Here is an 18,318-nt window from a genome sequence, read left to right on the forward strand (position 1 = left end):
CCACAGATAGACACAAATATAGAAGTCCACCAAATTACAAAGAAGGTAGAGGGGGTAGAGAAAATTCAAAAGAGAGGAAATCTGGGTCACTGAATGGGCTAAATAAACAAGACAGCACCAGAACACAGCAGGATGAGAATAACAATTGGCTTATTGATTCTGGTGCAACAAATCACACCACCAACAACAAAAGTATATTATCTTCATTTATAGAAGATAAGTTTGTGATAAAGGTAGCTAATCAAGAAAAGGTTCAAGTACTAGGCAAAGGAAATGTGACCTTGCCTGGTCTAGGGAAAATAGAGGGGGTATTATTAATCCCAGAAATACCTCACAACATACTAAGTGCCATAAAATTAAGCAGAGAATCTGATATCAATATAGTTTTCTCAAAGGGGAAAGCAACTATAGAAAAGAACAAAACAAATGTAGGTACTGTAATGATAAAAGGAGGTCTACCCTATCTGATAACTAAAGAAAGATGTTTACATAACATTGATTCAAATATGGAAGATTGTATTGAAGCAGATGATGAAAATGTCAGTAACAGTGACAATGATGAGTGTAGAATAACTCATGATCACAAAAATACATACAAGGAAAAGAAACCAAAAATAGGTAAACCAATTCATGATGAGTGTGCTCACATCTTACACAGGAAGTTAGGACATGCAAGCTTTCCTGTAGTACAAAAAATGACTGAACACGCAGAAGGTGTCAAAATAAAAAATTGTGAAAATTATTTGGAATGCTCAGTATGTAAATCCACCAAACTAAAAACCAGTCCCAGACCAAAAAAATCTAACAGATCAACTAACAATATTTTTGATTTGGTACATATGGACTTAGTTGGTCCATTAAGTCCCTCAATTACCTATAGAAAACGTTACTTCCTAACAATAGTGGATGACTACAGCCGATATGGTTTTGTTTACACATTAAAGCACAAGGATGAAACATTTCAGAAATTTAAGGAATTCTACAAACGTATAGAAACACAACATAATATCAGAATAAAGCAAATTATGACTGATAGGGGATGTGAGTTCATGTCTAAAGAATTCTCCCAATGGTTAAAGGATAGAGGAATGTTACATTTCACGTCCAATCCTTTTTCTGCATTTCAAAATGGAGTTGCAGAGAGGAAAAATTCCACACTACAAACCATGATTAGGTGCACATTAGAGGATGCTGGTTTAGGCAAACAATTTTGGTCAGAGGCATTACATTATTCAAATTACACTCAAAACAGAACCTGGTCCAGTATTGTGAATAAGACACCATATGAGGTGATGTACAATAGAAAACCCAAATTATCACACATGCACATATTTGGAGTCACTGCAGACGTACACATACCTAAACAATTGAGGAGAAAGGGAGAAAACGTATCCAGGAGATTAAGATTCATGGGATACGAAACTGGAACCAAAGGGTACAGATTCATTGATGGTAATAACAAATTTATAGTATCCAGAACAGCTGTGTTCCATGAACAGGCCAATTGGTCAAAATTGCACCTTAATGAAATATTTCCTAATAAATGTAAAGATACGATATCTTGCGAGGAAGGAACAACAGAAAATCAAAATATTAACAAAAGTAAGAACAAAACCAAAACTTGGACTAATAGTCAGCATAAAATAAAGACAGACACATTAACAAAAAAGGAAGCTAGATATTTGCATGATAACCATAGCAAGCCTGAAAGAACTATTAGAAACAATAGAAACCAAATACCAAATAAATACAAAGATTACATAATGCATATGAATGGAGAACAAATAACACCTAATACATATGAAGAAGTATTGAAACTTCCACATGAAGAAAGAGAAAAATGGGAACTAGCTATGGAAAAAGAGATGGAAAGTTTACAAGGATTGAATGTATTCACACCTGCGATCGCACCTAAGGATAAAACAATTATAGGTACCAGGTGGATTTATAAAATTAAGAACTTAGAAGGAGGCAATACCTTATACAAGGCTAGACTAGTTGCACAAGGCTATGCACAAAAATATCCAGAAGACTATACTGATACATATTCACCCACAGTGAGAACAGAGAGTGTCAAAACAGCCCTTGTAGTAGCATCTGCACTCAATCTGGACGTATTCCAATATGACATACAGACCGCATACTTACATGCAAAATTAGATAAGGAAATATATGTAAGAGCACCACACAGTCAATACACTAATAAGAACGAAATTTGGTTATTAAATAAGAGTCTGTACGGATTAAAGCAATCCGGCAAAAGATGGTACGATTGCTTGGTAAAAGTACTTAAGACCATGGATTTCAACGCCACCACTGCCGATAACTGTTTCTTTGTAAAAAAGAGTAATGATCATATTGAATTTGTATTAATTTACGTGGACGATATTTTATACATTGGAAAGCATAAAGAGAGCAGGGAAATCTTTGTAAATAAGTTAAATGAACACTTCTCACTGAAATCCCTGGGTAAAGTGAATAAATACCTTGGTGTGCAAATTAACAAAACTAAAAGGGGATTCAAACTTACACAGAAAGATAAAATCATCGAACTCCTAAACAAATGTAACTTAAATAATGCCAAAACCTGTGACACCCCTATGCAAACTGATTTTCTTAGAAACACTGATGAATCTTCCCCTGAGTTTAAAGACAACACATTTTACAGATCAGTTATAGGTTCACTCCTCTATATATCTAATTGGACTAGGCCAGATATTGCATTACCTCTCAATCTATTGTCAAGATATGTTAGTAAACCAACCTTGTATCATTGGGAAGCTGTCAAAAGAATTCTAAGATATCTGAAGGGTACATTAGATTTTTGTTTAATGTTGGAACCCAATAATGACAGAGAACCAAAAATTACTTGTTATGCTGATGCAGATTGGGCTGGTGATACATCATGCAGAAAGAGTACTTCTGGTTATGTTTTTCTATTGAATGATTGTCCAGTTTACTGGTATACTGGTAAACAAGAACTAGTAGCCACTTCTACTACAGAAGCGGAATATGTTTGTTTGTCCAAGGCTGCAAATAACCTTGTATGGTTCAATGATCTGATCACTGATGTTTGGAAGAAACCCACTTTACCATTTATTATGCATGAAGACAATAAAGCGGCCATTGAAATATCCAGATCCGATGCAATTGGACAAAGGTCCAGGCATATTGATATAAAGTTTAAGCATGTGAGACAACTGTCCCAAGACGGATTCATTAAAGCAATACATTGCGATACTTCTGAACAATTAGCTGACATATTAACAAAACCCTTACCTTCTAAACAACACAAATATTTAACTTCTAAATTATATGTATTATATTGTCCTGAATCAGAATGTAATTGGTGTTGTGTAACGAACCGGCATTTAGAGGGGGATTTGTCAGATGTAAATGCCTTATTCTCCAATGTGTAAATAATGTATATATGGAACATCAGAGGTTAACTTATTCTTTGGACTTTAATGTATTCATAACTTACCACTCCCATTCCTAGCTCCACCCCTTGTATATATAAGGAGCCACCCTCACCATTCTCACTGCTTCTACCTTGAATATTCAGTGAATATAGAATGCCTATCATAATTAAAAAGAAATATATTTAAAGCTCTAACTCCTATTATCTTTATTGAGTCTGATCCTGAAAATATTGCAACAACTTTACTTTTCTCTACATTGAATTTCATTTTGTTAGATAGGGCCCAGTGTTCAAGTCTGTCAAGATCCATCTGGATCCTGAGCCTGTCATCTACGGTGTTAGCCATTCCTGCCAGCTTAGTATCATCTGCAAATTTGATGAGTTCCCCATTCTATTCCCTCATCTAAATTGTTTATAAAGATATTGAAGAGTACTGGGCCTAAGACAAAAAAATCCATCTGGTGATGATGCTATCTATCCCACTTTTTTCTAGCTTACCAAAAAGTAGGTTGTGATCTACTTTGTTGAATGCTTGCTGAAGTCTAAGTATACTATGTCCACAGCATTTAGCTTTGTCCCTTTGTCAAAGAATGAAATGAGATTTGTTTGGCATGATCCGTTTTTAACAAAGCCGTGCTGACTTCTAGTTATGACTTAATTTGTTTCTAAATGTTCGTAGATCTGTTTTTTTATTATATTTTCCAGTATTTTCCTGCATATTGATGTAAGGCTGATTGGTTTCTAGTTTCCTGGGTCTGTTTTCTTTTTCTTTTCTTTTTTGAAGATTGCAACCACATCAGCTCTTTCCCAATTCTCTGGTAGTTCCCTGGTGCTCCAGGATTTTTTAAAGTTATGGTACAGTGGTTCTGAGATGACATCTGCCAGCTCCTTTAGTCTGTCTTTTACAGTTATATTTTTGGTAGGTTGGACTATTGTTTCTTTTTGCATGAAGGCTGCAAAGAATGAGAGGATTACTTGCGAGCAGGGAAACAGGAGGGGATTACTCGTGAGCAGGGAAGTACATGGGAGCAGCAGCACTTACAGGTATGAGGGGGAGGATACAACACGCAGGGATTGGATGGGAGTAATAAAGGATAATAGTGGGCGTGGGTAAGAAAGGGACTAACATATAAAAGGTGGTGGGAAGCATGGGCTGTTAGCCTTAACAATAGTTCCTTATTGGATGTCAGTGAGTGCCAGTAATAAAAAGGAAAAGCAACATCAAACCTAGTTTGTTCGTGTCATCCTTTCTTATTAGCCTGGAACCTGATAGATTTTGTTAGGGCTAACAGCCCATGCTTCCCACCACCTTTTATATGTTAGTCCCTTTCTGGGGCACCGAGCCGCCGACTGTACAGATGATAGTACTACCAAGAAGACACCAGGCCCCAGTAGTATAAGACAGGGCTCTGCGCTGAAAACCACCAGAACAACATCGGAGAAGTCTCGGGGATTGCATCAATTGCACCAGCAGTCAACCCCTGTGAAGGTAGAGGAGACAGTCAGCCCTCAGGACAACAATGGCACCAGCGATAGCGAGGCACAGGCCGATCCTATGGTACGTATGCCCATTAAACCATTCATAGTGCCCATGGTACTGGGGACAATGAGGCATCTGAGGTGCACTGCCCTCATCGATTCTGGATGCACCTGATGCCTCATGAGCCTCGAGGTAGCGAATGATCTGGGGGTCTGTTTGCACAAATTAGCTCAACCCCTCCAGTTTGAGCAAATGGATGGGTCTCTCCTTGTGGATAAGCCAGCCACACACATTACTAGTAAAGTAACTCTGGAACTAGGACAGCATAAGGAGGAGCTGAGGTTTGTGGTAGTGCCCTGTATAACTAAGAAAGTGGTCTTAGGCCTGGCATGGTTAGATAAATGGGGTCCTACCATTTGGTGGGAGGGTGGTTGCCACCATGTCCGAATAGGCCTGGGACTGAATCCACCACCTCATGAGAATCTACCACAAGCAACAGATCCCATCCAATGCAAAGCTGGTTCGGAGCCAGCCATCCCAAGGGAATACCTTGTCTTACAAGAGGTATTCAGTGAGAAAGAATGTGACACCCAACTACCCACTGGCCCACTGACTGGGGCAGTGGTGGGATTCAATTTTTTAACAACCGGTTCTGTGGGCGTGGCTTAGTTGGGGGGCGTGGCTAGCTGGTCATGTGACTGGGTGGGCATGGCTAGCTGGTCATGTGATCGGGTGGGCGTGGCTATGTGCATAGGGACTACTCAGAGGGCTGAAAAAAGTCATTTCTGACTGGTCCTCACACTTTTGATTGGTCCTCACACTTATGACCATCCTCACATTTCTGCCCATGGCAGCATTCTTAACAACAGTGTCAGTCATTTTACAACTAGTTCTCTTCACCACAGTGAGAAGATAGGGCACAAAACGTAAAATGTGAGGACAGTCGTAAGTGCAAGGACTGGTCAAAAGTATGAGGATCTGTCAAAAATAACTTTTTCAGCCCTCGTAGTCCCTATGCACATAGGGACTACCCAGAGAGCTGAAAAAAGTGATTTCTGACAGGTCCTCGCACTTTTGACCGGTCCTCGCACTTATGTCCGTACTCACATTTATGCCCGTTGCAACATTCTTAACTGTGTCAGTCATTTCACAACTATTTCTTTTCACCACAGTGAAAAGATAGGGCGCAAAATGTAAAATGTGAGAACAGTCGTAAGTGCGAGGAGTGGTCAAAAGTGCGAGGACCAGTCAAAAATAACTTTTTCAGCCCTCTGAATAGTCCATATGCACATAGGGACTACCCAGAGGGCTGAAAAAAGTGGTTTCTGACAGGTCCTCGCACTTTTGACCTGTCATCATTTATGCCCATTGTAGCATTAATTAAATTAATTAAATAAAAATGACCTGCTGGAGCAGTCAGAGGCAGTCTGAGGCAGGGATTCGGGCCGGCTGCAGGGCAACTGGGGTAGGTAGGCCGCTGCTGCCCAGGTGGGAGGCCCACAGGGCTGGCTGCAAGGTGAAGCAATGGGATGGGATAGGTCAGGGGTCTGCAACCTTAAACACTCAACCTAAGCACCCAGTCATTTCTTAATTACCTGGGAATATGCACCTTCCCATATAGTCAATGGAACTTGCTTCAAATAAATATCTGTTGTGAAGAGTTCTGTTGTTGTAGAACTGACACATGTGAGATTGCAATATCACACTGGACTGATAGTGGAATCTTTCTTTAGACTAGTGCCTATGTAACATTTTAAATTCAGGAGGCTGATTTAAGAGCTAGAGAGTCAGCTGTGCATTGTCCATATAGCCTGTTGGGTACTTCCCTAATACCCAACATAAATAATCTAAAATGGCTACTCCACCTAATGATTGTTAGTACTGTTACTATATACGTTTACTTGGTTGTGGTCCTGTGCTCATTTTAAGCCACATTGAGCCCAGAAGGGGAAAAAACTGGAATGTACATGATTTCAGAAAATAAGCAATCCTTGCTTGTTGTATAATTAGTGTAAAGAAACTTCCTGACAATGTGAACCAATATAGGTGCAGAAATATATCAGTCATAATTTCACATATAAAATAGCCATTCGTGTAATACAACCTGCATATTGTTCAAAACAGTCATTAGTATTATGGCTGATGTTTGACAGCAAGCCTAAAAGTCAAAGATCATAAGAGTGCTTCTTTCTCTGTATGTATACAAAACATCACATGCCAGGAATAGTATATTAAGATGGACTTATGCAACCTGATGTACAAATAAACACGCACATATTTATGCTCTGGACTATAGTCATTGAATACATATAAATCCCTGAAAAATATGTGGTAGCCCTGGGCAAAAGAAAGGCAGTAAAATCACTCTAGGTGTAGGGACAGTGTAAAATATTAATACATGATAAATAATGAAACAATTAAAAATAATAGCACAGAGGTTTTTTTTCTCTCTCCCTTCCTTCCTCTTTCTTTCTCTTCTATCTCTCTCTCCTTCCCTCTTTCTTTCTGTCTGTCTATCTCTTTCTCTCTCTCTCTCTCTCTCTCTCACACACACACACACACACCCACACACCCCTGGTCTTGGCAAAAAGTATCTGTTGTTACAGAAGTTCTCATTTCTCTCTCTAATATACCTCATACTAATCGATACCCTATCTCTCAATGTAAAGCCTATGCATGTTTACTTGGCAGTAAGGCTGCTCTCTTTCAGGGGAATTACTCCTAATAGATACACATGATTGCAGGCAGACAGCTAGCTCCGTTGTTTAATAGCCTGTAAGTAAAATTTCTACATTAACAAAATTTATACCTAAACAACAGAATATAGGAACAAAAAATCATAGCAATAGTCTGAGCTATGCTTTTCTTCTTTAAATGGAAGTACTACCCATTTTAACCAGACATTAAGACTCCCCCCCCTTTCTTTTGCTTGAAACTCCTTTCAGGGTGGGAGGGAAAACCAAATAAAAACAGGAAGGAGGCAAGGACAGAAAATGGAAACAGGAGGCATTTTTCAGCTGCTTTCTGGGACTGAAAAGTTGAGGGGACCCAAGGAAGCAGCATCCAGCCGGGACTAAGAAGACCCCTGCTCCCACCCCCCACCATCCCATGCTGCCTTCTTTTCTTCTCCCTGCCCCTGCTCTGCTCTCTCCCGGGAAGAAGGGAACTAACCTTATAAAAAAAGTAAGAAAGCTCTGCTGCTGAGCAGAGAAAACAGTAGCTGGGAAGGATGTTACTATGGAGTTAAAACAATGAAAAAATTGCCCTTCCCCTGTTCTTACCCTCCCTCTTTTTCTCCCCACCAATTTCTTTTGGCACCAGAGCCAAAGCAGTTTCTTTCGCTGCCTGCGAGCTACTGGCTGCCTCTAATCTGCAGTTTACTCGTGAGCAAGTTTACTCGTGAGCATGGTTCTCTTTTGTTTGTGAAGTCCCCCTTCTTTTTTTCCTGCCCAGCTGGAGAAAGACAGGAGAGGGCTGCTGCTGCTGCCCCTATCAGTCCCAGTGCAGCGGCTGCATGCAACGCCACTAACCAGCAGGGAGAGGAGAGGAGAGTAAAGCAAAGCAAAGCTTGCCGAGCTCCCCACCATCCCCTGCCCCACCTGCCACCCCAAATTGCGCCCCACTGCAAGACGCGCATTTTACCAGAGAGTGGCAGCTCTGGGTCATATCTCAGCCATTGAGTTCAGGGAGTGCGAGGCAATTAACTTCTCGCACTCAGGAGAAGTTTTCCTTTACTTTGCAAGGTTTTTCCCTGCACACAATGGCTGAGAGACAACCTGGAGCTGACAGTCTGCGCTCTGCCAGGCGAGCAGCAGAGCGGCTAACGCAGTGATCTGCCGGCTTCCTATAATCTGCAGTTTACTCGTGAGCACCATGCTCACGAGTAAACTTGCTCACGAGTAAACTGCAGATTAGAGGCAGCCAGCAGCTCGCAGGCAGAGAAAGAAACTGCTGCCTCCTGCCTCCGTGCATCGAGGAGGCTGAGCAGCAGCGGGAAGAGCTGGAGGCACAGGACAGGAGGCACAGGAAGCAGCTGCCAGCGATGCCCTCAGGTGAACATGTGGGCGGGGAGACTCGACCCCCTCTTAGGAGCCTCAGTTTACTTGTGAGCACCATTGGCTTTTCGCCCTGCCTTTCCCAGTCAATGTTGCTCACGAGTAAACTGCAGCTTGGATCTCCCACATGCTTCCCTCGCAGGCCAGGCTGGCTGGGGGAAACGCATGGGAAGAGCTCCGGTGCCACGACCTCCCGCGTGCTCCCCTCCCTCCCTGCGCGCATCAGTCCACCACCTGCTACCAGTGATACCACCTGCTGCTGGTATCACCCCTCCACCAGCTCTCCCTCCCCTGGCCACCCGTGCCCTTCGGCCTTACCTTTGCCAGCAGTGGTGAGCAGAAGTATGGGGGTAGATTCTGCAAGTAGTGGCTGGGCAGGGCGGGCGAGCATCAGGCAGGTGGGGTGAGCGAGCGGGAACCGGTTCGGGGGCGTGGCCAGCCAAAGGTCACTAATGGTTCGGAAAAATGTGCCAAATTTCCACTGACGGGGTGGGTGAGCCAGCAATTTAAAAAACGTTTCGGTGTGCTGTGAGGCCAATAAATTAAAAAAAAACACCGAACCATTTGTTAAATTGCTGGCTTGCTCGCCCTGCCCCACCACTATTTATTGGCAATAAATAGGGGTGGGGAGGGGTGGGTGAGCCAGCAATTTAACAAACGGTTCGTGTGCTGCGTGGGCCGAGGCCAGTAAATAGTGGTGCGGAGGGGCGGGGCGAGCCAGCAATTTAACAAACGGCTCGGCCGAACCGCCTAAAACTGGCAGAATCCCATCACTGCTGTGGGGTGGAGATCATTCCTGGGACGGCACTGTTGAAACCTAAAATGTATTCGATGATTCCCCAGGAGTTGACAGAAATGAGGGGCTATGTAGAGAAAAATCTCAAGTGAGGCTTTATTCAGCCCGCTCAGTCTCAGATCTCCACCCCCGTTTTATTTCAAGAGAAGAAAGATGGGGGTTTGCATCTGCGTGTTGATTTTAGGGGCACCAATGCAGTATGCGTTGAACATTTATACCCGCTACCGCTCATAAAAGACATGATGGCAAGGCTATCAGAAGGGCTTTATTTCATGAAACTAGATCTCCGGGAAGCGTATTACAGGATATGGATTAAGGCAAGGGGTGAATGGAAGTCGGCCTTCAATTGTCCCCTAGGCAGCTACCAGTTCCGTGTGATGCCATTCGGGCTTCAAGGGGCCCCGGTGATGTTCATGCAGCTGATAAAAGAAGTGCTGCATGAACACCTATATAAGCAGCACTGTCATGATATCCATTCAGCGGATCACTTCGGGTTTCTGAAAACGTTGCACCTCGTGAATCAACAGTTTTGGTGGCCACACATGTGAAAAGACATCGAAGTGTATGTGTGTAGTTGTGTTGTATGTACCACCATGAAGGCCAGGCCTGGTAAACCCTCCGGTCTCCTACAACTGGTGGCCAACCCTGACCAACAATAGCAAGACATAGCAATGGACTTCATAGTAGACCTTCCCCCAGCAGTCATGGGAATACAGTTATATGGACGTCATTGACCTCTTTTCAAAACAGGCACATTTTATTGCTTGCCCTGGACTGCCACTGGCTAAAAAATTAGCAAAATTGTTTATAGCACATATATATCACCTTCATGGGATTCCCCATAGAATCATATCCAACCTGGGGGGTACAATTTACCGCTAGGTTCTGGCGGCACTTTCTGGATAAGGTCGGCAGTAGACAGGGGCTAAGCTCAGCATTCCATCCGGCGACAAACAGAGCCGCTGAACAGATGAATGCGATAGTGGAGAGATACCTGCGTTGCTATATAAACCACCAGCAAACTGACTGGACCAATCTCCTTCCCTTTGCTGAGGTGGCATATAACAACATTGTACATGACAGTAGGGGATTCACCCCCTTCCAGGTAGTTATGGGGAGGGAGTTTGTTCCTATTCCTGAATGTCCTACACAGGTAGTGGCAGATACAAATGTGGAAGAGTGGATGTCTCATTTTCCTCAGGTGTGGAAGGATGTTAAAGACACTTTACGCCAGGCAGCAGAGAAGTACAAGAAACAGGCTGATAGATCTCGACAACCTCAGTCTCCCTTCTATGTGGGTCAACAGGTTTTCCTTTCTACTAAATACCTTAAGTTACAGTCTCCAAGTAAGAAACTAGGCCCAAATACATTGGTCCTTTCCCAGTGGTGCAGGTGATCAACCCAGTGTCTGTACAGCTCCAGTACAGTTAGGAAAAACACATCCTGTATTTCACTGCAGTTTGCTAAGACCAGCTATCACCGCCAAACTCAGAAAACCTAAACCCTCAGGCCCTCCACCAATAATGGGGAATGGCAAATGACATTATGAGGTGGAGAAAACCTTAGATTCTCGATGGGATAGAAAAAGCTCCAATACCTGGTCCTATGGAAAGGATATCCCCTGGCTGACACTTCATGGAATCCAAAAGATGGCATACAAGCTCCCAGACTGGTTGCCAGGTTTCACAAATGATATCCAGGGAAACCGGGGAGGGATGTATCCCAAAATGCTGTGACTCACCAGTGTCTTTCCATTACAGACAGACTCCCCCTGTGAGAGGGAGCCGCATGTCAGCCCTGGCATGCCGCCTGGCCCGGGGCTGCCATTCGGCGGTGAGACGAGGCGACCACCCACTTGGCCAGGGTCCTGCGCAGTGTGCTCGATCATCTGGGGAAGCCGCAAACCCACCCGCTGCCGTCCTGATGCTTCATAGGCGGTGGTGCAGCCATTGCACAGCTGAGAGGTAGCTGTGTACCGATGACGTCACCAGACCGATTGCTTAGGCCAGGGGACACTACTGCTGACCTTTACCTCGTATTGATGGATGTGCCTGGAGGCTTTCTTGCGGGAACTGAAGGGCAACTACATTCTTGCCTGGTCTGCTGGGAGGAGAGGATTACTTGCTAGCAGAGAAGGAGGAGGGGATTACTTGTGAGCAGGGAAGTATATGGGAGCAGCAGCACTTATGGGTGTGAGGGGGAAGGATACAACACACAGGGATTGGATGGGGGTGATAAAGGGTAATAGTGGACGTAGGTAAGAAAGGGACTAACATATAAAAGATGGTGGGAAGCATGGGCTGTTAGCCCTAACAATAGTTCCTTATTGGATGTCAGTGAGTGCCAGTAATAAAAAGGAAACGCAACATCAAACCTAGTTTGTTTGTGTCATCCTTTTTTATTAGCCTGGAACCTGATATCTACTTTGTATTATTTAATCAGGAGCAATTCTACAATAGAGAGTTTAGTTGAATTTATCTGAAATTAAGACTGCATTTGAAGCCTCAGTAAATAGAATTACCAGAATAAATGCACTGATCAGCTTTAAGATGATTAGAAAATTCAGCCTTCTGTGAAAAATTAAACCCTCCCTCAGTTCAGCTCAACTCCTAGTGATTATATAGGTATGCGATTTGCCCAATTTTTTGTTGTGGTTCCTTTCATCTGTAGGATGGATAAATTAAAATACATTCCTAATTTTAAATTGGAAAGTATTTATTTTATGTATATCACACTTTTATTATTTGTATAAACAACTAAAAATGGCAAACTTATTTAATACTCCTTCCCATCACAACATATTCTGTTTCATATATTCCAGTTGATCTTTCAAGTTATACCATTTTTCCTCATGAACTAAGCAGTTTTGCTCTCATATATGTTTTAATCTAAGCTAAAATAAATACTTACATTTATGTAGTTACGTTTTAGCTAAATATTTTTCTCTTTTTGCAGGAAATTGAAGTACTTCTTATTGAGAACATTTTTTTGAAAAATAAATGTTAAGATTAATTACCCTGTTTCCCTGAAAATAAGATCCTCTCTTATATTTTTTTGAACCCTGAAATAAGCGCTTGGTCTTATTGCCATGCGCTCAAAAGCCCGATTGGACTTATTATCAGGGGATGTCTTATTTTTGGGAGAAAAAAAATTAAAGGATTAAATTGAATAATATGCACTAAGCAAAAGCCTATGACTAAGTTTATTGCCAATAGTAAAAGATTTCTGTTTCCAGGGAGTTGTTATAAAATATAAAATAAATCTGAGTGGAATATTCTTGATCTATATAACCATTCTGTGTTATATTTTCTTCCCTTCATTTACTTTTCATTTCATTTATCCTTCCTTCCTTCTTTCCTTCCTTCCTTCCTTCCTTTCTTCAATGAGCAAAAATGCAAATCACCCGCATTTAACAGTAACAGAGTTGGAAGGGACCTTGGAAGTCATCTAGTCCAACCCCCTGCTCAGGCAGGAGACCTGTACTAGGGATTCGAACCACCGAACTAACGACCTTTCTGATCGACAAGCTCAGTGTTTTAGCCACTGAGCCACCTATTTACTGTGGATGAGTTATGTCTCCTTAATGACTTGTAAAATTATGTCATGGTTTCCTGTTAGTTTTCTGTTTTTTCATACTATTTTCTCATAACCAAAGCTTTGTAGGTTTTCAGATTATGGAGAAACAGATGTTGTTTTTATTGAGTATGCATTGCAACCATCCCAGTGTCTGGCTGGCCTTGCTGTCAATTTTTTTGTCCAAAGATCCATTGCTCAAGTTAATGCTTCCCAAGTATTTGAAGCTCTTTACATTTGTCAGCTGTGTCATCAACAGATTTTTGGTTCTATGGAGTTCATATGTGGCACAGACTGATATTTCAGTTTAGTTTAGGCTGGTACACCAAAAAACAGCAGCATCTGAGAATTTGTTCACATCACTGTGCACCAAAGGCAGACAGTCATAAACAAAGGGTTTCTTAAATGACTGCATTAAGGCACTTCCATCTACTTTCAATCAGCAAAGATCAAAGAGAGGCATCCAATGAGTGTCTAGTGTACACTCTCTCCTTCAGATCTTCCAAGTGACAAAATGCAAGTGAAGAATAGATAGAAAAGGACTAGGGCTAGCACCAACCCTGTTTTACCAGCAAATAGCAAATGCAGGTGACATTCCACTGTTGTAAAGGACCTGTCCTGTCCGTCCATCATGATTAACTCAAACAACTTCACAAATTTCCTGACATCCAAAATGTCTCAGGATTGCACTTGACTCGTGGCAAATACCATGTCTGCTGTATTCTGTTATGGGGAAAAATCACACTCCTCCTTTAGGAGGTACCATTCTAAGACAGTAATAAATCTGATCAGGAGAATACAAGCAAAAATCTTTTCTGTGATAACCAGCAGTGATACCTCTGTGGTTTCCAGTCTGATTTGCTTGCCTTATTTTTATAGGACATGAGGACATTGCAAGTCATCAGGCATCCTTTCTGTGAGCCAGAGGTCTCCCAGAATGTCTAAGAATGCTTATAAGGTGTCTGAATCTAGTACTTTATAGATCTTGGAAGGAAAGCCAGCTTACCTTGTTGCTTCATTTGAGTTCATCTGCAAAATGGCTTTCTTGATCTCATAATAGGAGACAAGCCTAGGGCATCCAAGACTAGTTGCTGCAGAATATGCTGTAAGACATCTGGATCAACTGTGGATAGCCTATTGAGTAAATTGGACAATTGTTCAGCCATGGTCTTTGATCAGGCTCGAACACTGGGGGTGGGATCCTGATTTAGAAGAACACTGATGGCATACATATTGACATAAAGTTCCAGCCAGCCAGCTTTTCTCTGCCACCAGTCCTTCTTTCTCACAGTTCCACCTGTACTTTGAACTGCAAGTGTTTAAACCTGCTTTTCTTTGCAACAGATGATAAATCATTCTGCCAATATGCTTAGGCCTTGTTTTGGCCTGAAAGTTGCTGAAATGGTCTTGATGCAGTCTCATTTTCAGTCTGAGTACAGTTGCAGTCTGTGTGATGACATCTTTAAACTGCATTCACTTTTCAAAACAAGTTTCTAAAGTGGTAAATTGCCATAGAGTTTTTCATTACATACATACATCTTGAAAATGTTGGACTTGGCCTGGGTCTTCCTGTTTGCTGATGTAAAGGGGCTATGTGCAGGTTGAACAATGACCAGACCAATGTGTGACCTTTTCAGCACTCAGCAACTTGCATGAACTGGGTGATGGTGACATCTTTAAGGTCATTCTGATTACTATGACACAGTCAAGTAGGTGCCACAGTCAAGTAGGTGCCAATGTTTGGATTGAGATGCATCCAGGTTGTTTTGTATTGGTTGTGAATCCTGTACATAATGTTATTGATACACAGCTTTGTTCAACACACTCATCTGAAACAGCAGGCTGTTAACTGTTTTGGTTTTCTATTTCATTCTTTTCAAGAACTCCATTCCAACGGCCTCTACCTATCCCCACCCTAGCACAGAAATCACCAAGAATAACAAGATTTTTGACTTCCGGATGGTGACGTTTGGACAAAGAGAGGATTTGAGGAGCTAGCTCTGTTCTTCGCCCCTCTTTTCTGGTGCTGCAGCAATCCTGAAAGGATACATGAAGCCCGAAGGGAAGCGTGTTGGAGTGGGGATACTCGAGGAGCAGTTTGATGATAAGCGATCACCAGCACAACAGAGAGAAACCCGTTGAGTCCAGCAATCGAGAGGCTGTCATTTTTCAATGGTAATCCCAAAGTCCTGACAGCCACAAAGTGGGAAGCAAGATTGAATGACAGCTCATGCTGAAGAGTAATGAGAGGTCAGTGCAAAAGAATAATGCATTTCTTGCATTAGCAAGAAAGAAGGTTCACACCTCATTGTGAAGATTGATTGATCGTAAGACAAGAAAGCAGCTAAGAAGCAAGGAGAGAGTGAGCGAAAGTGACTGGGGAATGATCAATAACCTGAAAAGGCAGGACACTTTAACGAACAAAATAAGAGGAGATAGTGATCTGGGATACCTTCTGATTATTAAACTTCAGACTTTACATTTTGAACTTTGAAAAACTGAGAACTAAATACTAATTACGAGGTTGCGAACTCTGTGCTTTACTTAAGATTGACAGATATTAAGAAGCAACTGAAGGAACGGAAGTGGAGAGCGTCCATAATGAAGAGCATTACTCAGCAACTTTTCTGCATAATAAAGAAGACTGAGTTGATGGGAATTTCTGAGACACTGAAATAGTAATAAGAAACTGATGAATTGGTGACTTTTTTACCTTCTGTTCTTTGAATCTGCTAATTGATTATCTTTTCTCTTTTACTACTGGATATAATAACTTAAATGCTTTTTGGAAACCATTAACTTTATAGCTAATTGGTAGTTACAACTAGATATATTCTATTATATACACTATAGATTTAAAGTATAACTAATTTCAATAGAGCTTAATGTAAGTAATTTTGAACTATTACTTATTTATTTATTTATTTATTTATTTTATTTATATAATTTATATGTCGCCCTTCTCCAGTAGGACTCAGGGCAGCTTACAAAAACAAAACAAAGAATTACATGAACAATTAAAATCAGTTTAAAATTAAATTAAAATCAATTAAAAATTATTAAAATTATTTGAAGTCACCCCTACGGATTCAGCCCATTTGGTGAAAAAGCCACGTCTTCAATTCGTGGCGGAAGGAGAGGAGGTCCGGGGCTGTCCTGAGGCCGGTGGGCAGCTCATTCCAGAGGATCGGCGCTCCCACAGAGAACTCTCTCCCCCTGGGGGCCGCCAGCCGACATTATCTGGCTGACAGCACCCTGAGGAGGCCCACTCTGTGTGAGTGCACTGGACAGTGGGAGGAAGGCAGGAGATGATTCTACTTAACTTATGAATTTATTCAACATAAAGGTTATTTAACCTAATTAAGGAATTGATTATATTTATTGCTATATATTAATTGTTTGAAAGTTCTAGGTAATTTATTCTTATAGATTGATATGTAAAAGTTTAATTTTTGTTATTTATATACTATATATATATATATATATATATATATATATATATATATATATACATACAGTATACCTACATACAACCTAGATATTCTGACTTTTATATTAATTTTTATATGTAATATTAATTAAGATTTACATTTAGAACTTAAACTGTAAGCTACTGATATATTTACTGAATAGTGTTGTGAACATCGAGATTTATACAAATAATATAACAGCATAAAAATTTAAAGCAGGTACCATATCATATTAACAGCTAACTTTTAAGGAAAATAATTTTAAGTTGTTTAATGCCAATTTGGGACAACGTGTATAATATCCTTAAAAAACAGAAAGAGATACTAGAAGAGATGACTACTACAAACACCACAATGACTAAGACTGGAAAGAAGACCACACTAACCCTAACACCCTCAGCAACAACAGCTTCTCCGATGACACAAAAAAAAAATAGAAGGAATGCTGACAGCTGAGAAACAAAACACCGCTTCGAATGTTAATATTCAAACCTCGCTACTCACATTGCGAGAATTGATGGTTAAACTCCAAGAAATAATGGTAAAGAATCATTTAGAGACAAGAGCTGATATTAATGAGCTGAAAGAGGAAATGGGGAAATTAAAAATGGAAATGAGATCAGACATATCAAAGCTTGATGAAAAAGTAGGGTCAATTCAACAAGCATTAGAAAAGAATGAACACACAATAAAGGAAGTAGAGAAAAGAACGGAACAAACAGAGAAGAAACTAGAAAAAGTGGACCAGCAAATAAAAATGGTGAGCAAAGAAATGGAAGATTCTATGATCTATATTGAGATGGATAAAGATGCGTCATTCCTAAGATTCCAAAATATAATGGAAAATAAAGATGAAGATCTCGAACTAATGATGGCAGAAATTTTAGCCGAAGCACTAGATAGAGACAAGGAGGAAATGTTGAAGGAAATGGACAATGTTTACAGGATTAACACAAGCTATGCAAGAAAAAACAAGCTCCCAAAGGAGGTCCACGTTTGATTCACGAGGAGAAAAGTTCGAGACATAAGATATCCAGAAAAGAAGCAATAATATATAAAGGAAAAGAGATTCAGATCCTCAAGCAAATCCTGAGAAGAGTAAGAGAGCAGAGAAGGGATTATAAATTCCTGGTTAAACACCTGAATAAAAGAGATATTCTGTTCCGATGGCTGATTCCAGAAGGGATGCTGGTAACTTGGGAAGAAAGGAAAATCAAAATAGACACTCTGGAAAAAGCACAGGAACTTTATGAGCAACTGGCGGGATCGGAAGACCAAAGCAGCAAAGAAGATCTAGATTCAAACTCTCAAGAAGAACAAGACCAACCAAAAAATAAAGACGAAGAACAAGAAGTAAAAGATACCAATCAACAACAACAAGGAAGAGAAGAGCCTAAGACAGCGATCAGAACAGAAAGGGAAATAAGAGCAAACAGAAGACAAAAGAGATACAATTAGGGCTATGGAAAAAGAGGTGAAACTCTTATCTATTAACATAGATGGACTAAACTCAACGACAAAAA

At 41.0% G+C, this 18,318-nt stretch overlaps 1 protein-coding gene across 1 annotated transcript in view; it reads left to right on the forward strand.

The window, feature by feature from the left end:
- KIAA1143 (KIAA1143 ortholog) overlaps nt 1–16,029 on the forward strand; it is a 191,175-nt gene extending 175,146 nt beyond the window's left edge. The window contains exon 5 of the mRNA XM_034404193.2: nt 15,207–16,029. The gene's annotated coding sequence lies outside the window, so the exon portion shown is untranslated. The remainder of the gene's footprint in view (nt 1–15,206) is intronic.
- Nucleotides 16,030–18,318: the final 2,289 nt, after the last annotated feature.

This window comes from Pantherophis guttatus, chromosome 4 (genome assembly GCF_059756535.1).
Source record: "Pantherophis guttatus breed Tessera chromosome 4, ASM5975653v1, whole genome shotgun sequence".
Taxonomy (NCBI): domain Eukaryota; kingdom Metazoa; phylum Chordata; class Lepidosauria; order Squamata; family Colubridae; genus Pantherophis; species Pantherophis guttatus.